The sequence below is a fragment of the Rosa chinensis genome, chromosome 1, assembly GCF_002994745.2.
Source record: "Rosa chinensis cultivar Old Blush chromosome 1, RchiOBHm-V2, whole genome shotgun sequence".
Lineage (NCBI taxonomy): Eukaryota > Viridiplantae > Streptophyta > Magnoliopsida > Rosales > Rosaceae > Rosa > Rosa chinensis.
In genome coordinates this window covers 37,178,134-37,206,005 of record NC_037088.1, presented here as the reverse complement: position 1 = coordinate 37,206,005, position 27,872 = coordinate 37,178,134, and the positions used below count along the sequence as shown (strand labels likewise).

The window sequence follows — 27,872 nt, the reverse complement described above, 5'->3', positions numbered from 1 at the left end:
ATTTATCTATCGTCTTTAGTAGCCTACAATAACATTTATCTGTTGTTTTAGTGCACAAGTAACAACATATTTTTTCTTGTTTATGTTGTTCTTAGATATGTCCAACAACATATTTGGATTTCATTTTGTTGTTGTTTTCTATTTCATATGACAATGTTATGTTGTTTGAGTGCACAAGTAACAACATATTTTTTCTTGTTTATGTTGTTCTTAGTTATGTCCAACAACATAGTTAGATTTCATTTTGTCGTTGCTTTTTCTTTCAGATGACAATTTTATGTTGTTTGAGTGCACAAGTAACAACATATTTTTTCTTGTTTCTATTGTTCTTAGATATGTCCAACAACATATTTGGATTTAATTTTGTTGTTGCTTTCTAATTCAGATGACATATTTGTATTCTCGTTGTGCCACAATTATGTAAATTTGGAAACTACCCAATGCATTCATCAAATATGGAATCTATTCACAAAAATATCAATATTTGATTAATCTGTTACTGCAGCTATACATACATCCATAATGGAGCTAAACTTAGTGAACATCAGTTCAATAGCCCATAGTAGTTGGCATGATCAACAAATGGAACCCAAAAAACACTGATATCTCATACTATTGATCATGTTTGGTGAAGACAGATTTTTGTGGTGCATCAGTCTCTTCAACAGCTGGTTTCGACACTGTTTTTTTACCTCTTTTCATTTGCAGTGCCTTCATCCTTAGTGCTAAAGCTGCTTTGGCTGTGTTGTTAGGCCGGGGAGCCATGACCTGAAAGAAACATATCAATAGTAAGCAATATGTATAAATAAATGGTTGAAAACACGCAATTAGAGATGCTGACATTATAACTAGGTAGATATGCAGCAGGGTATATCAGATCAAAGTTTAGTTCTCAAATATCTAAATATTGGGTGAGTAATAAACTGCATAAAATTGCAAACCCTTAAATGATAAACAAGCAAATCAAGGAGCATAGCCTCCAAAAAGCACCAAAATTTACAGCAATTGAAACCATGGTTAACTCGACCACATGAACCTTTTAAAGCTATAAAACAGATCAAAAAACATAATAAGCTAAGTGATGCTAGAGATACGGTGTTTGAGACCCTACTTTATAAAGTAACATGGTGGCCGATATAACAATCCAATGCTGATATATATGAAATTCTACTGGCATCCGTAAGCGTATGCCATCTGCATCTTTGTTGCCACAATAGGCTGCAGAAAGTCTTTGTACAAAACAAATAGCACTTGCCTAATAGGTTCCTCAGATGCTCATTCAAGGATAACGTCAAAGAATAGTGCAAAAGACTACATAAAACTGAAGATATCGAGTCTCGTGTCCCACAGCTACCAGATTGAAACAACCAGGTAGAGAGCAGAGATGATGCATTACATTTCCATTGTTGTGGGTGTGTGAGTCAATTGCAATCTTCCAATTACAAGATCTACCTTATTGATCACAAGTGATCACAAATGAAAGATTGATCACAAATGCAATCATAAAAGCTTAGAAATCTGTCTAAGCTTAACAAGGTTAACACATACTAAAATCTATCAGAGAGGCATGCTAAAATCTATTCAGGTTTTGTCATGATCAATCGAATTATAATATATTTGTGAGGTTTAGGATGGTGTAGGGTTTTAATGTTATTTGGCTAGCAAAAAGAAACAACCCTTACATTAATCAGCAGTAATACATAACTAGTATGGGGTACCATAATATCACACAGCCACAGTTTCTTCAATCAGTCATAATACCTAACTAGCAATGTTCCCAAAAGGCATGAACGTTAGTTTTTTAAAACAATTGAAAAAATTTGAGGCATGAAACCTTGTTTAGTCTATTGATATAATGCTTGACCATGGGAATGTGAAGATTGACCTATACACAAAATTTGCAAACAGTTAGTCACATTGATCATGAAAAGGTAAACTTTTTGTTAAAGTACTGCCAAAATGTACAAAAGAATTGAAACCCTTTAGTCATTACAAATTTTGTTTCAACATTACAAATTCAAACTTTGGTAGAAGATTTTAACTCTGGAAAAAAATAATAATTCTGCAATCTATACTAATCTGGTATACAAAATGAACAGATTTTAACGAATATGAAATATTATGTTCACACAAACTGTTGAGAGTAGCTGCAGACCTGGCTACTTCAAAGAAAGTAATGCTAGGAGTTAGGAAACTACTCCTTTGACTGGTTGATTTCTACATTTGATAATAAAACACTATCTGGTTAGGGAACTACTCCTTTGCTAGAAATTTAGTTCAAGATATGGCAAAGTAACTCCTGGTTACCTCGATCAAAGGATATAAAGAAAATCTTTATTTATAGTACTTGACCAAACGAAAAATATTATTTTGTCTCAACATTACAGAGTCAAAGTCTAGCAGAAAATTTTAATCCAAAAAAAAATCAATACTACAGTATATATTAACATCTTCCCTGGCTCAATCAAAGCATTTAAAGAAAAGATCTATTTACAGACCGTGATTGAACCAAAGAAGATCTTAGTATCAAGAACATTGTCAGATCTTTATTCCCCTGTGATCACAAACAATTCTTTTTGAAGACTCTAGTCTTTCATAAGTGTTTCAAAATGCTAAAATATACAGACCAATCTGTGGCGACCCGAATGAGTATACCACAGCGCTGTAATATTAAGCCAATAGGAACTCGATACGTCGTAGACATACCGTAGACCTACCAACTTAATACTACAAGGCCTTTTGAAAACACAATTTTTAGAAAATAGGAGACCAAGAAAACTTTTAAGAAAGGACTTTAAGTCAACAACCCAACCTTTAAATCAACAAGTCTGGAAAAGCAACAAAATAAAGTGGGCAAGTGCACTGTGATGCCTTAGGGCTTACATCATAACCGAAATGAAAGGAGTTCAACAATAACAATAAAACAAAGGGGTGAGGCGCGCTCCCAGGTAGGCGGACCTCACAGAGTTCAACATGGAATGAAAAACGAGTAAAACGATGGAATACCACAAGGGAAGAACTTCAAGTAACAGGAACAGCAACACACGAACTTGGCCAACGACCCACTTCTAATCCAAATCGTCCGGAGTGACCTCGTTATAACCTGAAATGTAGGGGTGAGCATTTCGTCCTCGCTAGCCCAATAGGGGCCGACCCAACCTTAGTTAGGTTTGAAATCTAATAGGTAAAACATAGCTACTAGAATATAGGTTGCGCGCATTTGTAAAATCAAGTAAAACAAATGCAAACCAAAAACAATCACAGTTGTTTCGTTTCAGGAAATCATATGCAGCATGCTTCACACAATTTGGAGCTCCGAAATACTTACCTGCCGACTAAACTAAAATAAATCGGTGACTGACTTGGTTCGTCCTGAATTCGAGAACCAGCCAACTACTCTGTAGTCCTTGTGACCACAAGTAGCGAAAGTGTCCATTTCCTGGCTCTGAGTCTCCTATGACTGGTTCACTGTCTGTATTTACCTTTCCTTGACAAACATAGGAGCATAGCCCCCTCCGGAGGTTCACGGTTATCGACACCATGGGATCCCTAGGAATCTACGCGTCTAGGTCCCATTCACTTTCAGGTCACAAACACAAACATACAAAAGGGTATAGTATCTCAACATGCAAGTCTAGCCTCGGTTTTCGCAATCAACAATTACCGGTTCTGAAAACACATGTATCACGAGGCATCGACTAATGAACAACCAAAAACATACTTGCAGGCAACATAATATTATACTAGAGCATTCCACATAAATCGAAAAGCCTCTAATAAGGAAGGGACAGCTCACCCTACCTGGAAAATGTTGGCGTACTCCACACTCTGATGCTTTCCGCTTAAGCTTCCTTAACGATCGTGTTTCCTGAACCATTTCTTAATTTGTAAGTAATTATCCAGGTAAATATCATGATCAACCTTAAGTAACCGTGTACACTAAACCCTTTTTATTTCAATGAGGCCATTAATTATTTCTTTCAACCTTTACCAATTTGGGAAACTAACTTCTTTCTTAAAAAGGAAAGCGTCCTTATCGCTCCGCTAAACTTTCGCCAATCCGAGCGACCAAAGTTGAGTCGATCCTCACGTTTTACGGGGTCGGTCAACCACGGTCAACTCTTGGAGTTGACTTTTGACTTTGACTTCTGACTTTTGACCAAGTATTTCTTTATTTACCATTATTTATTATTTATTAAAAATAAATAAGTAAATAATTCTTATTTATTTAAAATAAATAAATAATTATAAATAAAGCTTTACTTTTCTTTTTTACCCATTTACTTCTCCTTTTTCACCTTTTCACTTTTACCATGACTTTTACCTCCACACTTTCACTTTTACCTTTTACCTCCTTTTTACCGAATTTACCTTTACTTTCACCTTCTTCACTTTTTACCACTTTACCACAGTAAAACCTCCTTTAATCCAACTTTTACCATTTTCTTTATTTTCCTTTTCTTTCAAAAACAAACTCATTTCTTTTCTTCTTCCTTTTCTTTTTCTTTTGGCCAAAACTACACAACAATAATAGCTCAACATAAACCAAATCAACCAAATAAATTCCAAAAATTCTAGGGTTTGTCCAAAACCCATTCCTTACCCTTTCTTCTTCAAAAATCACGTCCTATTCCTTCTCCTTTGCCTTCTTCACCTACAAATCCGTCCATCATCAACATCTCAACCAAAAACTCGAAAACAAGGTTGCATGGATAGATCCTTACCAAAAATCCTTGCCAAACCCGTAGCCTAGCTTCATGGTTTAAGGAGAAATCGGGTTCATGCACCAAAAATCAAAAATGGAAATCAAAAACTCGAATTTGGTAAGAAAGATGTATAGATCGAAGGAATAGATGCTAGATTAGGATGGAAAATACCTTGATTTGAGCTTGGAAAGAAGAAATCACAAAAGCCCCAATTTTAGCTTCGGGTTCTAGGGTTTTTGGGGGATTAAATGGCTGAATTTCATGATTTTGGTTGGAGAAATGGAAAGAGGGGATGAAGAGAAGAAAATCTGAAAATTTTGGTTGAAATCCGGATTCCGGAGACGGCGGCGACCGGCGGCGGTGCGGTGGCAGTATGGCGGCGATGATTTCCGGCAAAGGGCTAGAGAGAGAGAGTCTCGGGTAGAGAGAGAGAGGAAAAGGAGAAAATGAGGAAGAGGCTAGGGTTTTGGGGAGAATGAGATGCTTAAATATCTCTCCCTAATTTAATTGTGAAAAGTCGAATTTGCCCCTCCTTTTGGGCCAATGGGCTTGGGCTGCTCCTATTTCATTTTCCTTTTAATTTTTCCTTAAGCCCACTCCGAAAGTTACATCTTCAATCATCCTTATTTCTCCGATACTTCACCGAATCCTTTCGGGAAAATTTTCCGGGCTTGTCCTAAGCCTCGAAACTTTAAAAATAATCTCCTAGTCCCAAATTGGATTTTTCTCTAAATTTCTTAATCCTTTAAATGGCCTCAAAGTCTTAACCTAAGCTCAAATACTTTTGTACCTCATGAATACGTAACTTCATACGTTTTTCGACAAATTAAAATAACCAATAAATAAAATGAAAAGAATACGGGGTCTACACAATCTATAGTTGCCTATAATGGTTGTAACTATATATTGCTCATTAGGAAGGCAATACACTATATTTTAGTTCATAGTAACCTACTAATATTAATTTCAGGAAAGCAAAAAAACAAGAATAGGCAACCAAATTATTGTCAAGATTAAGGTTGTATATTAAATTGATTTAAAAATTTACCTTCTATAGTTGTAAATAGACCTTCAGTCAGAACTGCAGTAGTACCTTGGTTGGCATCTCTAAATTGTTGCTCAGAATGTGCAACTTCATCAACATTTTGACATGGAAAGCTATACAAAGTATTTGATGTTTCAGCAATTTGTGCAAAGGACACTATAACAAAAAACCAAATAACATGAATTAGTTTATCTATGTAAACAAACAACAGTTTTTACTATATAGATCAACATTTCAAATGAGATAAAATATACACACCTGTTTTCCATCTATCTGATTTAGGATACAGAGGATCGGATAGATAATAATATCAAGTAGTTGAGATGAGAAGGGAAACAACCATCATTGCTTACACAAATCGAAGGTAGAAAAAGAAACAGGCCCTTAATTTTGAAGCAGATGAATATGAAATTCTAATCTTATTTAACCCGAACAAAAATAATTTAAAACTGTTTCACAACAAACTAAGAATCAAGTGTCAATCTAGAATCACATCATAGATTCAAATATTCAGAAATCATAGCCATACCACTAATACCAGAACTCATGAACAAAGTCCCTAAGCTTCATGCTTTAATTACTACCCAACCCAGCTTTCATTTAATAGTTCAGTTTAAGTTGAACCATCTATATGCAGCTCAAGTGTGATCAAAACAAATTCCTAAAAGTGGATTTCTAGTTCCTAATTTGAAAAGTGGATTTTAATTTCACACAACAAACTGATATAAAGCAGCGAAATTCGACAAAATCATTCCTAGAAGCCGACAACTCTTGGCTCTAAGATCTTCAAACTTGTTCTGCAAACGCAATAGAAGAAAAGATAAATCACAAATCCATAAACATTTCTGTTAAAAAAACAATACTAAATCAAGTCCAAATTCCAAATGCTATACACAAAAACTCAAAGACATGAATCAAGCAATTCATTACCAACAAAACCTATGTTCATGAATTAAATCTCTACTGCCTTCTCTTTCCAACAAGGAAGAAGCTTCTCACATGCATTAAACCAATATATCATTACAACAATCAAAACACAAATAAGATTCTATTGTCAAAGTAAAAAATAATACCTACAAATAGAGCTGTACCAGCCATCCAAACAATAGCATTATGAAGAGGACATCCCCATGCTGCAATTAAAATACACAAAACTCATTTACAACTCCGAACTCTGCAAGTTGATGACAGTTAGATTCAAGAAGATGTACAACTTACAATGAAGGTATCATTGACCAAGGAAAAGATGTGAGTGACACCAAAAATGTACATACTCTCCATCACGGACACTAGATCCAAGAGTGACATTCTCCCCCTTGGGCTCTCTGAGCTTCCTCTTGAACTATAAACACAATTCAATAGACAAATTGCAATAATCAGCAATCATGAAGAACCCATAATTAAAATACTACAAATATAAGTAGTAGATTCCTTTTAAATTCGGTAACAGAACATACAAAATACCAAAGCTTATTGCACTACCAGTTCGTAGAGAAACTAAGAGTGTATAAATCCAATTACCACATGGTAAACAAAATCTAAAAATCTTAACAGTTAACAGTATAGTTCAATTCCATTCCAATCTGACTACTAAAGATGAAAACTATGTATAATGCGAGAGTTGATTGAACTGTTATTTGGTTGGCGAGAAACTAGTGGGAATTTTCAATTGGCATATTTTGTAATCAACTTCTTGCCAACAATCACAGATGGTATTTAGATGGAAAAACTAATAAATCACGTCTACAAATGAATTAAGTAGACGAACTGAGAGCAAAAAGGGAAGATTACCATAGCAGCGACGACAAGTGCAGCACGCGACCAAAAGTGAGCGGCTTCGACGACCTCTCTTTGGACGGAATCGGAGTAGGAAGAGTTCGATGAGTAGGGGAGGCGGTCGGACAAGGGTTTGGTTTGAAGACAGATGTGGGTTTTTGAGCAGAGAAGGCGTGAGAGAATGAGTTGATGATAGGGAGAGAAAAAGTGGATCATGTGTACTCTCTCCCCTCCGAAACCAAAAGAACCGCAAAACCAGGCAATCCCCAAAACTAGAAGAACCCTAAACGCCCAAAACCCCAAGTCATGATTAATGAAGCTGCCGAATGCAAGGGGGGAACATTGAACCTAAACCCCAGAGTACAATAAGCATCTAGAGAACAACCTGAAATAATATTAGGAGTTCCTAGAAAATACATGTATTCTAACAAGCACCAATTAGCAAAGAGTGCTCTACTGGCTATTCAATTTGCTTTGACATAGTTGTACATACCAGTAGTTTACTATAACAAGGTTTAGGGTTTGACAGCATCACTGGACCCTGCGGGACTACCCAAATACCATACTGGAGGCAGCGTCCAGCACCCTCCCTGCCGGTACTCCCAATGGGCAACACTTGAGGTGACAAAGGCCTCAAGGCTGTACAGCAGAGTTCAGCAAAGTATATACCAGAACCTAATAACTATGAACGGATAACCTGATAATAAAGATGCTATCAGTAACAGCAGAGCCCTCGCCTTCTGATAGGGACGAGGACCCCAGGGACGACTCCGATTCAGATGAAGAATGGCTCGGTACCGTAGAAGATATTGAAGAAGTAGTTTTATCAGAAGAGTTCCTGGACAGAACTGTCTAGATAGGTACAAAGTTGACCCCATCCATCAGGTATAATCTAATCCAATTCCTACGAGCCAAATCATCTGCTTTTGCTTAGTCGTACGAGGACATGGCCAGTATCCCTACGAAAGTAGCCATGTACAACCTCAATGTCATACCTTTCTCAGACCCGGTAAGACAAAAGCGCAGAGCTTTCAACCAAGACAAGTACAAAGTCATCCAAGCAGAAGTAAAGAAGCTTATAGCCATCAAATTTATCAGGGAAGTAACATACCAGCGCTGGCTAGCTAATGTAGTAATGGCACCTAAGAAGACACCGGGATCTTGGCGTATGTATGTTGACTACACGAATCTCAACCAGGCATGCCCTAAAGATAGTTTCCTACTCCCAAGAATCTATCAGCTCATAGATGCCGCAGTTGGGTACCGCTTACTTAGCTTCATGGATGTGGTCAGTGGGTATAACTAAATCAGAATGAATCCCGCAGACAAGGAACACACCGGTTCCACCACCGACAAGGGCCTATATTGTTATCAGGTTATGCCTTCTGGACTTAAAAATGCCAGTGTCACTCATCAAAGGCTCGTCAATGCTATGTTCGCAAAAGTCATCGGTACCAACATGGAAGTTTACATGGATGATTTGTTAGTTAAAAGACTAACCATTGATGATCAAGTCGTGAACCTGGTAATTATTTTCACCATCATCCTACACAACGGTATGCGGTTGAACCCACAGAAATCCATCTTCGGGGTTGAGGTAGGACAGTTCCTCAGCTACACCAATAGCAATCGGGGTATAGGCAAACCCGGAAAAAGTATAGGCTATCCTAGACATGACATCACCCACCTTCCGCAATGAGGTTCAGTCCCTTACTGGCAAGGTGGCCGCTCTTTCAAAGTTCGTATCAAGACTCACAGTCACAGATAAGTGTATACCGTTCTTCAAATTACTTAAGACCCATCATATAGAGAAAATCACCTAGACCGCTGAACACGAGGCAACATTTCTTGGCATCCTAGTAAAACCTATCCCATGTGAAATGTTGTTCATCTACCTAGCTGCATCCTCAATGGCCGTAAGCTTGGCATTTATCAAAAGGGACCCTGACTGCGAGTACCCGGTGTAGTAAACAAAAAAAGGTTACACAAGGGCAGAGGCGCAATACCCGGACATTGAAAAAATCGCATTAGCCCTCCTAGTATCAGCTAGAAAGCTCAAGCAATACTTCCAAGAACATTCCATCACAGTTTTCACTAACCACCCACTAAGGCAAGTACTTCAGAATCCGAAGGCCTCGGGCAGACTTGTCAAATGAGCTATTGAATTAGGAGAATTCGACATTCACTATAAGCCCCGGACTACCATCAAGGAACAGGCAGCAGCAGATTTCATTTCTGAGCTGGTCCCCACCCAAGATACGAATCCTCTGAGCGAGGTCCCACTAGCCACGTGCCCACTGCCACCAAGTACTTGGCAGCTCTATGTTGACGGGGCTTCAAACAAAAGGATGAGTGGAGTGGGTATTTTGCTTGTCAGCCCGGTCGACCAAATTTTTTAGTACACCTTAAAATTTGCTTTCAAGGCATCCAACAATGCAGCAAAGTATAAAGCCCTCATTGCTGGTTTACAGGTCGCCCAGGAACTAGGTGTCTAGCACCTCCACATCTTCAGCAACTCCCAGTTGGTGGTAAATCAGGTCAATGGGGACTTCGAGGCCAAGGAGCCTCAAATGTCATCCTACCAGGCTCTTGTGAAGGCATTGGTACAATGATTCACAATTACTCAGATGCTTAGAGAAAATAATAACAAAGCAAATGCCCTCGCCAAGCTTGTGGCAACTTCTCCAAGTGCTGCATATGGGGCCATGAAGATGAAATTATTGGAAAAGACAAGGACTTCTAAACAGTGTCGGAGTTATTCGCCATCGATAGCACTGCTTCATGGATGGACCCAATACTCAAATACATGGTCGATGGCCTAACCTCGAAGGATAAGGTTAAGGCTAGAAGGCTACAGCTAAGGTCAGCATGATACACGATCATGAATGGAAAGTTATACAAAAGGGGTCACAGCTTCCCCAACCTTAAGTGTGTCACTCCAGAAGAAGGCCACATGATCCTCATGACATCCACGGTGGCGTGTACGGTAACCATGTAGGAGCCCGCTCACTTGCCCACAAAGCCCTACGTCCTGGGTACTTCTAGCTAACTATGTCCGCTCTAGCTGAGATAGTATCCAATTCTTGCCACAAATGCCAAATGTACGCGAACATCCCTAGGGTCCTGCCTATGACGCTCTCCATTTTACTTGCGCCTTGGCCTTTCTGCTAGTGGGGGCTAGATCTTATCGGTAGGCTCCCTACGGCAATAGGCCAGTTCAAATACGCCATCGTAGTGATAGCCTACCAAACGAAGTAGGTCAAGGCGGAGCCCGTAGTTGCCATCACGATGGAGAAAGTGAATAATTTCTTATGGAGGAACATCTACTGTCGATTTAGTGTCCCAGACACTATTGTCACGAACAATAGGGCATAGTTTGACAATGATGAGTTAAGAGCATACACTGAGAACATGGGCACCAAGATCCTTTACGCCTTGCCAGCCTATCCACAAACAAATGGCCAAATCGAAGCTGTCAACAAAATAATTAAGAAAGTTCTGAAGAAGAAGCTGGATGATGCCAAAGGTCTCTGGGGCCTCCAAGCTCCCGGAAATGGTGTGGGCCATTAGAACAACAGCAATGGAGGCTACCGGGGAGACTCCCTTCTGCATAACTTTCGGAACAGAAGCAGTACTCCCTATCGAAACCCAAATACAAAGCGGAAGGATTGAGTATTTTGATGCTGGTACCAACGCAGAAGGTCTTTAGCTAGATGCCGACTTACTAGAGGAACGATGGGATGTAGCGAACATGCATAACCTCGCAAACAAGAGGAGAATAGCTCGTTACTACGATGCTAAAGTGCAGTCCCGGACACTTAAACTAAGGGACTAGGTCATGAAACAGGTAAATCCGGAGCCAAGAGGCCTAGACCCTTCCTAAGTGGGTCCGTACTAGATTATCGAGGAAGTTGGTCCAACTAGTCTCTACATCCAGGACTTGGACGGAGTAAGATCCCGGCATCCATGGAACACACAGCATCTTAGGTACTATTACAAGTAGCTTCCTGAGCATCTTACCTTACCTTTTGATCATCCAACTATGGCAAGATACCCAACGGGTACTTATTTTGTATGGGCCACCATGTGGTACTTGAATGGAAAAAGGAATTATTCAGACCATTGCTTCCATTTTTTTACCTTAATTACCGGGCCTCCCGGACAATTAGCTATAGTTCTAATTACTCTATTCCGGTAATAAATAGTTAAACATGCAAGCTTCAATAAGGCATAAAAATAAGCAATTTTAATCCCTTTCTACACTCCCATTCAAGTACAAATAAATAAATAAATAAATAAATAAATAAACAAATAAACAAATAAATAAATAAATAAATAAATAAATAAATAAATAAATTTCACATCCACAAAAGCTTGGTCTCCCAAGCAAGCGTGGCCTCCCAAGCAAAGGAAGTAATCAAAGGGATACCCAGGTATCAACTCAATGACCATTACCCAAAATAAGGGTAAACACTACTTACTAAAAAAAATAAAAAATAAAAAACCACTATTCTTGAGCTTCAGAGTGACTCCCACTACTGTCACCTTTGGCTTTTTCTTGCTCTTGTTGTTGCTTTTTCTTCTTCTCTAGAAGGGCCCGCTTGAAATTGGCATCGTCAATATGCTCGGTAGCCACCCACTTCCGATACTTTGTGATAACCGCTTTATCCTGGGCAACAATCAGCGTGTCAACCAATTCTTGGGAGCTTTTGTACTTCTCGATCGCTACCCGGCGAACTTCAGGAACATTGCTCTCCAAGTACTCTTCCTTGGACAGTCAGGAGTTAGCTTTCTCCTCTGATTCCCAGAGCGCCTCTAGATCCTTCTTCAAACCGCCAACGATGCCTTCCAGCTCCGGGATCCTTTTCTTTGCCTCTTCTAGCTTTCGTACCTTGGTAGTCAATGCATCCACCTTCTGTTTCAGGGAGTCCCGCTCCTTCTCCAGCTTTCCTTTCTCTTCATGAAGATGCTTGACTTGCCTGGAGAGATTGCTCACCTCTTCCTTCAGCTGGGTATCCTCCTCGCTTGCATTAATGGCGTAGACTTTGAACAGGGCCTAAGCAATGTAAAATATCATCAGTGGGACAACAGCCATGATCGGTATATATAAACAAAGAAAATATGGCCAACTTACTCGCACCATGGATTCCCGGGCGAGTCAACGGTTCTCCTTGGAAGTATTATCTTTTGCCCGTACCTGGTCTAAGTTTATATCTTTCAAATCCGCAAGCAGTGATCAAACAAATTTTTCATCTGTAACTTCGTACTCTGAGAGCAGCTCCTTGATCAGTTTCTTGGGCAGCGGAGGCACTGAAGGAGACAGCATGCCTAAGGAGGGAGATGCTTCAGAGACAACCTTGTCACCTTTCTGGGTTTTCTTTCCACCGGTACCCTTCACATCCCTACCAGTGTATAGGTTACCTCCTCCTTGTCACCACTTTGGTGTCCGTGTCGCTTGTTCCTTTTATCTCCAGGGAGCATACCCTCCTCGCTCTAAAGGAACCCGCTGGAAAGAGAAATCTGGGACCCCATCGCCTTTGCCTTGCCCTTTTTGGGATTCACTATAGTGAGAACCTTACCGGTCGGGACTTCCTCCTGGTTCACGATGGGGGCATCTGGGTCAAGCACCCCGTAGGTAGTATCGGACAATTCCAGCAGCATCTCGTCCAAAGACCTCTCAGTCTTTTTCCCAGCCAAATCAACATCAATGAAAAAGGCATCTTCTCTTTGGCTGATTAGCTGGTCCATCAACTTGGTGTCATCCATTTTGTCTTTTGGTTTTCCTTTCCGAGGTTTCCTCTACGGTACTTTGACTAAAATAAAAAATAAAAAAAGATAAAGAGTTTAGTTTAGGAACTTCAAAAAAAAAAAAAAAAAATTATAGTACAAGAAAAAATCGTGGCCCATCTCACTGGGTACCTTTCTTATTTTCAACCTATCCAAGATCGAGAACCGGATAAACCTATATGAGCTCCTATCTGCGGGGTCACCCCATACGGCGTAAACTCTCGCTATTCTTTTTCTCTCCATCTCGGTTAGGTTGTAGGCTTGATCCCCGATGGCTTGAAATGTACCCGTTAGACTTCATTTCGATCTGATCTGATTCCAATCGATCCCAGCTCCTTAGTTAAGCGCTCGTCACCACTAGTCTGCCTCAGACAATACAACACCAACCTAATCTGCCAACCAGGCCAATAAGGAATGATCTAAGATCCGCCCGCCGCCGCGATCTTCCCTGTCCTAGAGACAGGTACTGCTAGCCACAACATTCTCCCTAAACAGATTAAGATTGTAATGATCAAGGACCTTACGCCTCACAACAGACCCAATCTGGGTCGACACGAGCCTGTCCGACAAAGGATTCGTAAGGGCAGGCCGCTGGATGAGAAGAAACTGAGAAGCGCGTGTCAGCGTGTTCTATAGTTTTTTACAAAAATATTTTCATTGAAATTTTCTTATATTACATTTATAATTTTATAATTTACCTAAAATAATTAAGTAAAAATAATTAATTTCTATATATTGCCCCATTATTTAATACAAAAGTAAATTCAAAACAATATGATTTGGAATTTCCTTGAACTAAATTTCATTGAATTTGGTGTACTTATTACTAATTAAGATGAAGATCAACTCATTTTAATTAGATCTAATCGATGTATACTATTTATTTGAGAACCAAAGTCTTTTCTAAAATCATCTATATTGCAAAAAAAAAAAAAAAAAAAAACTGGATTAACAGAAAATCATTACAATTGCCTATTGGTTCAGCGCCTCCAAGAATCGCTTTATGGTTCAGTCACTGAAAGTGCACCAAAAATGTAGGCAGCTTCCTCACAAAATTCTTTGTGGTTGAATTGATAGAGATAAAACAAGGAACAACAAATTGTTGAAGATACAAGTTTAATTGTACGAGATTGTTTTGGTAAAATTAAGAAGGTGTACTTAGCTTTTTAAGTATTCAAAAAAGTGAATTGAAGGTTTATTAAGTAGGAGATATCCAATATCAAATTAAAGGTCCATCTAGAACCACCCCTACTCAAAAGGGTGGAGATGGAGGAAAAAAAAAAAACTAATTACCATACCTCAAATAAGGATTTTAAAGGCCAAAGAAAAGAAAAATACTCTATGTGTGTGGGGTGGGTGGGTGGGTGTGTGTGTGTGTGTGTGTTGGGGGGGGGGGGGGGGGGGGGGGGGGGGGGTTGTTCAGCCTAAAAAAATCTAGAAAGAAAAAGAAAAAGAAATGGGGAATAAAGGCCAAGTATGTCTTAGAAAGATAGAATAACCAAAAGGCAAATGAAAATAGAAACACCAAAAATGACATGAAAGAATTAAGAACAGAAAAAAAACATTTCCATTCAATCATAGTCACATGGGCAAGAAGAAGGTGTACCCTAGGCAGAGTTCTTACTCTCTTTCCAGCACAACACCGCTCTTGGTGTTGTTTCTACGCTTGATTTCTCTGAAAATTTAGAAACTCATTGATGCTCTTTTAGGCTATCATCCATCATCAGGTCAATCTACTTTCTCTACTCTCCCACTTCGCTCCTGCAATCTTGTAATTCTGTTCAACGTTGGACCTCAGTAGAGTTTGGAAGATTTTTGGCAATTGGTGTTGCGATGCTCAAAGATACACATTGAAGGTCTGGATTGCTGATGCTTTTTATGCAATTAGGCTTGATGCGGTGGCTAGTGCTCTTAACTGCGGTGGAGACGTGGACCTTCTACTTGATTGGTATTTGCGTTGGTATAGGGATGCTGATTTCTCATTGCGTACCGGTATAGGGATGCTGGTTTCTCATTTAATTGTCAGAGTTTCAATTTGGGGGTTCTTTCTTTCGAATGTCCAGGGAGGACTTGTGTATCATATTTAAATTGGCAGAGTTTCAATTTATATGATTTTGTCACTGTGTGACTTTTTGTTGTGATTTTGGGGAAATGCATATTGAATTATCAGAGTTTCAATTCATATGACTTTTGTCACGGAGTAATTGTGTTGTGTTCTTTTGGGAAAAGAATGGGTTGTTTTGGGAAAACAGGGTGTGTGTTCCTTTTTCACTAGTTGATGGGTTTCCTCGTTGGGTGAGTGTGTGTGTGTGTTTTGAGTTACTCATACGAGTTTGCAAAAGCTTACTGGGTTTGTTGTGTGACAACTCGGTGCACCGTTCAACGATGTAGGGGTTAATCCTACAGGTCAGGATAATCGTGATTGAAGCTGAGGTAGCGTCTTTGCAGCTTTACGGTAGGAAGCAATTTTTGTGACTTTACCGTTAATTAAGACTTCTGCTTGTAATAAGCTATGAGAAGCATTTACTTATTATCTTGTTGTGGCAATTTAATTTGTAAACTTGTGTAATATATAACTCTATGGAGCGAGTATATATTGACTTTGTGGGTTCAAGGCATCAGTATGCACTTGGTTTAAAAGGAAAAAGTTTTCCAGGTATTTGTATTGATGCTGAATCATCATGCATGTATAATTATGAGATTATATATATATTGATTTTTATTTTTGTGTTAAAAATCGGGGCGTGACATTAAAAGTGCAGGAGCATAAATGATTTAGGGTGTAAAGATCAGGGAAATAAAATAAAATTTGCTCTTTTATTTACTTATATGCATGAGCCAAAGTAAATGCTACAAGCAAGTACTATTATGATGTATGATGATCATCTGGTAATTTGTCTGCACAGACATAAAAATAAATTATTGATCAAAATGTGAACACTTTTTTATATAGAATTATCAATATTGACCAATAGCAGTCATGAGACAACTTGACTAATCCACTATATTAAACACGATTTAATCATAAAATTGATACACACACACACATAGCCCTTCTAGTGAGGGATCCATTTTTTTGGCCATTTTAAGGGATAGCGTATTAGACCCACTTTTCTATCACATATTCACATCTCTACCATTCAGTTTTTAGGTCTATATGAGTAGATCACCTTTGCGAATTTTCAGCCAAAATTGTGATCTACAATTATAAACACGAACGGTTCAGGTTAGACAGATTTGGTTCATCCATTGATTTAAACTAGTTCGATACTTTAACGATCATCAATTTGGCTGAAAACTTGTATAAATGATCTGTACATTAGGACAAAAAAATAAAAAAGAATGGTTGAGATGCCGAAATGCGATCAAAAGTGATTCCCACAAGGGATCCCTTAAAATGGCCAAAGAAATGGATCCCTTAGTGGAAGTTTTTCGCTTCTTCTCAATCCATTTTTGGTTTGTTCTCTTTTCAGATTCTATGTTAGATGCTAGACCATTAAGAAGACCAGCAAAATGGAAATATCGCACCTACAAAGAAGAAAAGCCAGGCAACATAACATATAAGAAAACTAAGAGGGCGTCCTTTCCCTAAACGTAGTTTTCCTTATAGAGACCTCAGCCAAGGGGTGAGTATGGCATATTTAAAGTGGGAGGTTGATGATGAAGACCACCTCATTTCAATCTTTACTGAAATTGGGCACAAGTAGGGCTGTCAATGGGTCGTGTTGGGTCAAGGTATTTGCCGTGTCGCAAGATACAAATCTTACTTGGAAGGAAAGGGAATGATTACGGGGTAAAAACATTCCTGCGTTTACTAACACATAAAGGAATCGGAATGATTCTGGGTAAAAGAATTCCTGCATTTACTAACACATGAAGGAATCGGAATGGATGTAGGTCCCACCTCCTTATCAGGAATCGATTCCTAAATACTTAGGAATTCGATTACGAATGGGGGAGATGGGTTTAGGAATCATTCCTCCGGAATCAATACCGATTCCTTTCTTCTCCCACTCCACTTGTCTCCTATTCATGATTATTTTCCATTCTAAGAAAGTAAACGTGCCATTAATAATCGTGTCAAAAATTTAAACTCAAACCCAACCTATTTATTAAATGGGTTACCCGTTTCCAACCCGCTTAACCCATTTAACAAATATGTCATGTCGTGTTAGACAAAATGACTCATTTAAGGGTTAACAATGCGGCCCATTTAACTAAAAAAAATGTAAAAATTGATTAAATTCACTAAAAACTCCACAAGACGAAGAATATAAATAATTATATATATATATTCATAAATAATTAAATCCAATAATTATAAAGCAAAATATTTCAAATTGTCTAATCCTATGATCAAATACTCCTAACGTTCAAAATTTCAAGAAAAAGTATAGTATAATCGGGTTATACGGGTTCACTTCGCGTTGACGGGTTGACCCGTGGCCTACCCATTTATTAAATGGGTCATGGCGGGTTGACCCACAGTCGACCCGCTTTTTAATCGTGCGGGTTCAACCAGCTTTATTTCGTGCAGGTTTCGAGTCGTGTTATCGGGTTCTGTCGGAATTGACTGCCCTAGGCACAAGTTTGTATCTCATGCCAACTACGCATGTTATGTAGTTGGCTTCACTGCAATTGTAGAAATATGAAAGAACAATGCCAAAGGTGCGATTTACATGAGTCTAGTTCGGACCATCAGTATCCAGTTAGAACTCAGGAAATTCTACAACATTCATAGGCATGAAACTCATTTGTGATGCTAAATCAATAATTTTATTTGCATATGTATGCGTTTAGAAGACCTGTATGATCAAAAAAGAAACATCTAATAGTTCATTTATCAATGGTCGAATGTTCTTACAGTTTCTGCTTAAATAATGATCTAAAAAAACTTCAATAATATCTTATTTTATTGTTCAAAAGCACGAGAATTGTTGCTGTGACGTGATGAATTTTGAGTTTTGATATATGTTGGTAATTTGAAGTTTTCTATGAACCTCCATATAAGGATAGCTTCATTATGTGTTTCATTACTCATATTCATAAACTCTTTTATGTAATTAACTGAGGCAAGCTTAACCCGTAATAGGGACCTTTCTTAAACCATAACTTGCAGTCTTGCACTTTTAGATACCAAACTTCATTATGTTCATGTCTCTAAGATAAATTTGACCTCCTAAGCTACTTAACTTATATCCCCATATCTTGCTTCTTTCTACATTTTGTAGTCTGATTTATTTTTTCTCTCATCTTACTACCCAACATTTTAGTGGCAGTTCATCACATTCACAGCAAATAAAGCTTCCACTAACACAGAAGATAACTTCCAAGCAAATGAACCAAAATAGATGATACCAATGAAGACCTCATGTAAATTGATTGGTTCGAACTTAGAATTAAGGTAGAATATGTTGCTAAGGACTAACCATTTTTGTAAGTTGTATATAAACAACATCTTCGGTTAGCTCCAGACAAAAAAAAAAAAAAAAAAAAGACACATCTTCAGTTAGAATTTTTTTTTTTGGCCAATAGAATAGGAATTTTTTGAAAATTGTAAAATTGTATATAGACAAGATAGGTTAAAGCGCCATCTCCTGCTCAAAACTTCTGTTTTATGAAATTTGGATATAGAATCCACTATTCCACTATGTATTAAAATGGAAGTGAAAATTGCGTATGGACGAATGAAACATGATGGTTTGGGTTTCCATAGACAAGGTTTTTTTTTACAATTTTGCAAAATGTAGTATATAAAACAATAACATTTTTAGTTAAATGTGTTTCAAAACCTTATACTTTCACTTTATAATAGGTTTGGAGTTTAATTGTTTTATCTTTCCATTTTCAATTAAAATGATTCTTTTTACAAAATAATTAGTATGCATAATTCGGTCAAACAACTCCTATTTATCTTTTAGTTAAACACAAAAAAGAAAATACTAAAGAGAAATTATCCAAAAATATATACTGGACAGCTGATATTATCTTAAAATTATTAGCTAGGGTGAGCTCCACAGTAATAAAAGCAAATTGGCAATTATACATATACTAAAGCCGCTAGAGCTAGCACTGTTCCTAGCACTGTTTGAGTGAAAGGACGGTTTTGGCCTTTATTTTTCGTGATTTACGGCCTGCCACTGTGAATCTGATTAGAAGGTTATAGAAATTTTACTGTCTTCGGGAAGCCTCTATGGACATTCATCCAACTGTTTTGCAGCCTTGAACTCTCACCAAATAGAATTTTAGCCTTTTCGGGAAGCCTTGATTGACATCCATCCTCACTATTTCGCAGCACCAAACTCTCAGATACAAAGGTTGGGCTGAAAAAATATAGGAAAGATTTGGTTTTCAAGTCTCATCTCCCAGATGAGAAGAAGGGTGAGAGGTCTGGTGCTTCATGCTCAAGCTCGAAGGTCGAATCTTCCTTGCTTGGATAAGCTCAGGGATGAGCTTTCTTGAGAGGTATCGACTTAATTTTTTTTTCAAAAGATTTCTTCTTTCTTGATATGTCATTGATTTAGGATTTGGGCTCGGAAGTTTTGATTAAACAGAGTATTGATTTTGCTAACAATTTCCATGTTTTTCTCTGACAAGAATTGAGATTGGGTACTTGCATCTGAGGAATCTCGGCAACATTGGAATGGTTTCAAGGTAAGGTTCTGATCTTTGGCAATTCGAAAAACTTTCATCAAATTGGGTGCTATGTATAATTTTCTTATCAGTTATTGGAATTATTTGGTTCTGATATGGGGAGGAAGAGGACGAGTTTGGGTGGTGGTGTACGAATGATTTTCTGAGTCTTAACTATTTATAATCTTCTGAAAGCTGGAGCTATGAAGGTTCAACTACTCTGTTTGATTAGTGAATATTGGAGCTATGAATATATTTGTCTTTGCTTTCTTATTATCATGTGTTATGGATTTTCAGTTTCTCCTGAAAAGATTTTAGTTTTATGATTAGTAATCAATCCTTTTCTCTTTCAATATGTTTTAAAATAACAAGGTTGATTTTGAATAGGATGAGTAAAAAATGAGATGGTCGACTCCAGCCTACATTTATCAAACTATTTTTGTATATGATAGGGGTAGATATTATCTGGATGTTACAAGCTTATATATTTCATTCTCTTGCAATTGCTTGCATTTGTTCTTTAATTGGGAATTTGAGAGGTTGACTGACATATATATTAGCATCCTGTTGACGCATATTTGATAGATTTAAAGTTAAAATATATATTAAGGGGGTTAGCAATCAGTGTTATGTTCAAGTTGTCACGCCAAACTCAGAAACAAAACAAAGAGGGGACTAATACATTCGTTAGATAAAAAGTCCAAATCTCTTGAAAACTGAAAGTGATGCTCATATAGAAACTAAACTTTGTAAAACAAAGTCTAAGCAATGTTTGTTTTATTGATCAGCTTATGTCATTTTCATTTACTAATCATGAAAAGAAGCATGGCTTTCATAAATTACAAACATAACTGCTTGTTTTCATAGTGGGGTTTTTGTATGGTACTTTCGTTTGTTTTATGACTTCATTAGATGAGAAAAAGTTTTGGCCAAGGAAATGGATTTGAGCCATTTTCAAATTTTCTGGAATTTTGACCCAGTCACTTACTTTTGCAAAACTGTACTGATCTACTAGGAATTTGAAGTCTGTTCCTTTTAAAGAGTTTTAGTAGACATCTTAAGTAGTCATGTAGAACTGGAATCAGCCAAAATGGAATTTTTTGGAATTAGTTATGAATTTTCAAAGTCAGGAGTCACTCGCAGAAATTTCTTATATCAGCTTCCCAACTTCAGCCAAAAGGCAGACTCTTATAACACCCTTTGATTCAAAACACAACATATATGCATGTAGTGTTGCATTAATTTAAAACACAACATATTTATTCTTGGCTCTCTCCCTTTCTCTCTCTATATCATTTTTGGTAAGAAGAAGAAAAAAGTTGATACTTGTAGTACATGGATTCCACTTATGGTAATGTACTGCTTCATCTCATACCCTCGCTTTATAATTTTGTAGTAGCATTAAATCAATTCGAAGTAGTTCTGGTGTTTAATAACAACTTCTCTAGAAGTCTAGCTCTTGCTATAATTTCATATTAGATTGAGAAAAATTCGTCAAATATGAATTGTGGAATTTAATGATCAACCATTTAACCTTGCAGGGATTGAGATTGATAGAACTTCAGAATGGCAATAATGCACTGAACCTCAGGAAAGATCCAAGATTTTGGTCAATTTTTGGAAGAAGCTTTAGCTTTGTTTAAAAGAAGTGGTTGCTAAAGTTTTGATCCAAAACTATTTTATTCAGTTATCTAAAATTCTGCCCTTTGTTTTTTCTTTCAAACTTTGTGTATTAGTATATTAACATGTGAATGAAAATAAGTTGGCTGTATATTTCAATTTTAATGGAGATCAAACTAATGATGTCTCCTGATACTAAGATCTTCTTTAGCTCAATCAAGGCTTCTAATTTATTGATGACACTAAATCCCGCAGCAAAGCGCAGGCAAAATTTCTAGTTATAACTAATATTAATTCTTAACATTATAAGGACAAGTCAGTCCTTTCACAAACGGAAAGTCTATAAATACAGCTGGTAGAGACCCACCCCACAACCACAGTTCTCTCAATTCTCAACACAAACCGATCGAAGCATTCTGGAGACAAAGGAATTAGGGTTTGCAATTCTCCGATCCAGCTTTCTATTTTCCGATATCGATTTCTCTCCTTTTCTTTTCAATCGCTATGTCAATCAAACCGATCGACATGGCGCCGTCCGTTGGGGACACCGATATGGTTGTCGACGATGGTGCTGCTCCGATGGACATCCAACTCAGTGTGGTAGATCTCTTACCGAACGACGAGGATGTTGATGAGCGATTTGAGTTTGTTTGGATTGAAAACGAGGAGATTGGATCTGATGATGATGATGATGGTGATGATGAATTATGGGATCTGTTTATTGATCTACTTACTAATCAAGTCGACGGAAGAGTTTGGGATTAGGATTGGGTTTGGAAATGTCTACTGTGATTAAGAAGGGGTGGGTAATTGTGATTAGTTAGGGTTTTGGCTGATTAATTACGTTTTAGGGATTGGGGATGATTAATTAGGGGAACAATTGGGTTTGGGCTCGAATGTGAATAGTCATGATTTTAGGGTGGGTGACTGTGATTAGATTAGTTAAGAGTTTTGGGATGATTATATGGAGTCTGATCATCAACATAATGATATTTCGTTAAAAAAAAAAAGATCAAAAAAACCAAAACAAACAAAAAAGAAAAAACAAAGACAAGATCATGGATTTGGGTTTGAGATGTCTTACTGTGATTAATTAGGGGTGAGTAATTGTGATTAGTTAAGCTGATTAATTAGGGTTGTGGGATTGGACGATGATTAATTAGGGATTAAGGATTGTGGTGAAGAATTGAGTTTGGGATCGAATGTGAATAATGACGAATTTAGTCTGACTGTGATTTAGTTAGAGTTTTGGGATGATTATGAAGTCTGATTTTTTTTTTGAAGGTCTCATCATCAATATTTAAAAATAAATAAAATAAATAAAAAAATAAAAACCCTTTCAAAAAAGAATAAAAAAATAAAAACACACACACAAGTCAAGATGTGTTCATAACGGAACACAAGATCCAAGTTTGCAATTGCAAGTATCAAAACGTTGGGTTTGCATTCTCAAAAAAAAAAAACGTTGGGTTTGAGATATATGATTAACATGGCATATATGTACCGTGATGACTTTATTTTCAATAGTATAAATATTTTCAAAGTCTTGTGTATTTGGGAACGGGGTTGTTGTGTGCATTTACATATGTTGAGTTTGGGGATTTGAATGACATCAAATCTCGAAATCTATCTCAATTCTTACTCACTTTCACACACTATTAGAAAAAGGGCCTAAGGATGAAGGATGTGTGCCTTTAAGTGATCAATAGGCACAGAAGATGATATGTGTGCCTTTAAGTGATCAATAGGCTTTAGTTAGAAGAGAGACATATGAAGTGTCCCCATTTGATAAAAATAATACCACATGCACACTGCAAATAGCCCAAATACGTATTTTTATCTCCACATTCTCTCTCCCCTTTGAAAAGGGACAGATAAAGTGTCCCTATTTGATAAAAATACCACACGCCGGCAGTGAAGTAGGTATTTTATCTCTGCCTCTAGCTAGGTCATTCGATCTGTAGCTTATGAGTTAGGGGTGATAAACTTGAAGATCTAGGTTGCATTGGGGAAACAGAAGGGGATCTTGCCTGGGTTTTAGGGCTTTTTCAATCTGGGTTCTTTGGTTGTGTTGTGCCATTGGTTTCTTCACTGATTGTTCTTTTGTGTTCTTCAGTTCAATTCTTCGATTGGATTCTTCAGTTGGGTTCTCCAGCGGTGGTTGTTGGTTTCATCGGACCATTGAAGCTAGCTACTGCCAAGAAGGCTAGCACTGGTCTCCTTATGATGAGGTACTGTACTCAGACTCATTTTCAATTTCAAATTAAAATTGAAAATTAAAGATATCGTTGAAATAAAACACACTATGCAAATTAAAGATATGTGACTTTGAGCTTGCTCGAGTAACTTTCAATGATGCCCCATCTGCTATTTTTTAGACTGTAAGTTGCCACCACACAAATCTGAGAATGTCTATTGTCAGAAGTTTTTCATTTGCCTATAAACAGCAATGTTTGCTATCTAAGCTTTTTTATATCTGTGAAGGATTATGTTGCAACTTGATGGTATCGAGCCCCTGAACTTTGTGGCTAATTTTTCTCAAAAGTAAGCTTCATTTTGAGAATTCTGATACACACACACACAAATGATTTTTATTGAGGTTTCACATGTTTCTAAGATGGCTAATGGGAACATGCATAATAATTGATGCTTCTTTATTAATCTGTGATCTTGAAAAGCCACATACTCTTGTACTGCTAGTTTAGTCCAATGCTATGATTTATGCTAGACCTGTTCAGAAGATGCAGCTTGTACACTTGTGTCCGGTGAAGGATGAGTTATATTGATTACATCAATATTCATGTATATATTAACTTCATTTAGGATGTTGTCATCATTCCGAACATGCCTTGACTGAATTGTGTAGTAGTATGAGTAGGGTAATAGTTATATGGAACCTAAACCCATAGAGAAATTGTTGTTGATTATTTTGTATAGGCTCTCATTTGGTCTACCTGAATGCCAATTCTTTTTTTTTTTTTCATTGTTTTCTTTCTAGGAGGATAAGTGGATAACTTGTCTAAATTATAGGTTTTATTTTCGATGACCTTTTGGCAGTAATACTCACTTTCCTGGGAAAAATGATTGCAGTAGATTGGACTTTGGTTTCCAATTGGTTTCCTCAAACCATGATTGTGGTAGACATGTGCCTGTCCAGATCTGATTGGAGGTTAGAGATCGATGGTTTTATGGGGGTGTTTTCTGATCTTGGTGACCGTGTGGTGCCAGATTGGATTAGGCTAGGAGATCTTGGTTGATTTCATCAAGTGATGAGGGGAAGTCTAGTGCGTTTTGGATCGGCAGTAAGGCTGAAGTTGGAGTTGTAGCGGATCCGACGGTGGTTCATGGAAAGAGACCAATTTCCCTCAACACAATGGTAATCTTGATCTTTTCATTAATAAACGGGTGCTATTTTCGGATAGTTTATTTGTTTCCTTGTTTAGATATTGGTTAATGTGTTACACCAACTATATCAACTGATCAACAATGCTCTTAGAATTTGTAATCTGAAAAATTTACAGATCACGGTATTCTCACAGCTGATAATGGGTGCAACTGATTATGTGAATTGAGCTTGTTATTGTGTTTGTATTATGTGTTCAAATGATAAATGTATATTGAGTAGTAAGTTTACCAATTTTATGCACAACCGATGTTTTGATTAGATTACTTCATTAGAGTTGAGGTTGGCATCTTATGACATTAGTTTTATTTCAAATTTGTGGCTAAGGAGAATCATTGCTGAATTGATTCGGAATGTGAAGAGCATCTTTTGTATTTTTATCACACAAATTCATTCCTTCATTAGAGGTCGTTTGATCAAGAATGAAGGTCGTTTGATCAAGAGACAAGAGATCTCATAAAATCTGCAAGTTTTAGTTCAATTGGTCTCTCCACTACTGTCCCAATATATAGAAGATTTAGGAATGATCAAGTCTATAGTAAGCACTAGGTTTCGTTGCTTTAATATATATGCCTTTCATTGTCATATAATCTTGTTTTTAATTAGCCATTTTCTTCAGGTTTCACTTCCAATTCAATGACCCCATCTGAGGACAACAGCATAGTATGGAGCACGGCAGAGAACTAGAGATACTAGAGACCAGCTCGAGGGACTCTTGGAAAGGGTCGAGATTGAGCAGGTCTCAAATCTTGATTTTGAAGTAATAAAAAAGGCCATTGCATCTGGTAATTTAATGTTACTATCCCCTGCATCCAAGTAATGACTTTGAAATTTTAGTTTGATTATTGATTTTGCTGTATAGCTGGATAGCTTGATTTTATCTTCTTTTAGCTATGTTTGATTATGATTAAGCTATGTAACTAAACTTTAGTGGGAGGGAAATTGGAATTAGAGGTTTATAGAAGAATCTACTAATGGATCCATGTCTAGAGTTCAAGTTTAGATTATTTTGATCACAGTGGTGCATTATAAATAAGCTAGATACTTGTCCTTGCTGTACATATGTAATTAACTAGGTGGTTCTTCATCTGTTTTCCAGGCTTCATTCATCTGTGGCAAGCTCTAACTAGGCAAAAATCTAAAGTTCTATAAAGGAAGTTGAAGCACTATTGGAACAAGTACTTGTAAATTACTATGGTTTTCCATGTTTTAAAATTCTATGGAATTAATTCTACCTGATATAGAGGGGTTCTACTCCATTGGGTTGCTTGGAGTTGAGTAGTTTTTGGGAGAGAATGTAATCCTCGGTTTTGGGGTTTGTTTATGTATTGTTGGATGATTTGGAGAGAGTTGTTTAATGAAATGTATAATCACTATAATGACATTATGATTAGTATTCTCTTGTTTTTTAATTTAATTTCTATTCTTATTCTTTTTGCCTATGCACTTCTACTTATATGAGCATTTGCAAGCATAATTAGCTATAATGAGCTACGCCCATGCTACCGCCAGCGGCACCTACTCCCGCCAAAGGAGTGACCTACGGGAACACAGCCAAGCAGGCTACTGCATGAGCCCCGGCTTACCTCTAGATCAGCGCCGCCGCACCGCGCCAAGACAGCATCAGAAGCTACAGAAGCTGGGGACTGAAGCATATCAGTCCCACATCGAAAATATGGAGAAGTTCAGCTCCCTCCTCACCTATAAAAAATTCACTCCTCTCTCCTCTCTCCTCTCTCCTCATAAAGGACGCATTCAATACTTACCTACTGTTACTTTGTCAACATAAATATATTGACAAATTTAGGCATCGGAGAAGAGAAGACCGCCCAACGCGGTCTCCCTCTGACTATCTCTGTATTTTACTTGACAGGTAGTGGAAGCTCTGGGAATATCACAAGTAGCGGTCCGCCCATCGAACTAGCGTTAACAAAGGTTTAGCTACCGCTGAACTTAATTTAGACATTAACAGCACTGAATTATGAAAAATAAATAAATAAATAAATAAATAAATAATAATAATGATGATGATGATGATGATGATGTATGGGCACACATGTAGAAAGTGTCCCCAGTTTGGTACAATGTATTTGTATAATTGTATAGTATTTGTACTCTATTGTAGTTTGAGAAACCATGGCCCCATTGTGTTATTTGGGGACACATAAGATATGTGTTCCATTTAGCAATAGGCACACATATGATATATGTCTCTATAGCTCAATGGGGATACATATTTGTTCCTATAGGTATCAAAAAGCACACATGTTATGTGTCTCCTTAGGCCCTTTTTCTAGTAGTGACACTTTTACTCTTGAGTTGAGCCAAGTCCAATGATCAAGTTTTACCGAAATTTGCTCATGTTTCATGTCTCTCTTTTGAGTATTTTCAATTCAATGCCCCAATAAACCAATAGTCTAATTATCGATTAGTTTCATATTATTACTCTGTGAACTTTATATTATAATGAAGTTTCAAATGTGTTTGGAAATCTTGCCTAGCAAAGTTTCACAAATAATATTGAAAATAAAATACCATGAAAAGTGCATGTAATTTTCTACTAGATCCTAATAATACAACTTGCTCGTCAATCTTTCCTAATTGATCCCATGGTATTTATTCTGTTTCCGTGTGATTCTTGTAATGAATAATGGTTTTGCCTATACTTTTTTTTTTTTTAGTCGAATAGGTAGTAGTTTATTGATAACAAGAGGAACTCACAGGCATTCGTTATCCCATCTGGGGGATTCTCAACTACAGTTCATATTACAACTAACTGCATGATAGCAATCAAATGAACTGCTTCCTAATGGATTTGCCTATATGATGGTATAGTAAAGTTGAACCGTCCTATTTATTAATGGAGTTGTTTGATTACAGAAAGTAAAGAAAAACTTCATAC

The 27,872-nt window shown here is 37.4% G+C and overlaps 3 long non-coding RNA genes across 4 annotated transcripts; 2 read left to right on the top strand and 1 right to left on the bottom strand.

The window, feature by feature from the left end:
* Positions 1-569: 569 nt before the first annotated feature.
* Positions 570-5,091, bottom strand: LOC112187961. Of its 2 annotated transcripts, XR_005810160.1 has the most exons (6): positions 4,878-5,091; positions 4,725-4,749; positions 4,604-4,654; positions 3,802-3,868; positions 3,007-3,103; positions 570-768 (listed from the first exon to the last, which is right to left on the bottom strand). It is a non-coding gene; the product is annotated as an uncharacterized LOC112187961 (long non-coding RNA). The 2 variants fall into 2 exon arrangements; XR_002931279.2 differs by lacking the exon at positions 570-768 and having other exon boundaries at positions 2,622-3,103.
* Positions 5,092-19,514: 14,423 nt separating this feature from the next.
* LOC112182066 lies at positions 19,515-21,783 on the top strand. The gene is made up of 3 exons (XR_002929262.2): positions 19,515-19,779; positions 19,912-19,968; positions 21,489-21,783. It is a non-coding gene; the product is annotated as an uncharacterized LOC112182066 (long non-coding RNA).
* A 2,905-nt stretch (positions 21,784-24,688) lies between these two features.
* LOC121051810 lies at positions 24,689-26,253 on the top strand. The gene is made up of 3 exons (XR_005807055.1): positions 24,689-24,943; positions 25,590-25,755; positions 26,070-26,253. It is a non-coding gene; the product is annotated as an uncharacterized LOC121051810 (long non-coding RNA).
* The last annotated feature ends 1,619 nt before the right edge of the window (positions 26,254-27,872 follow it).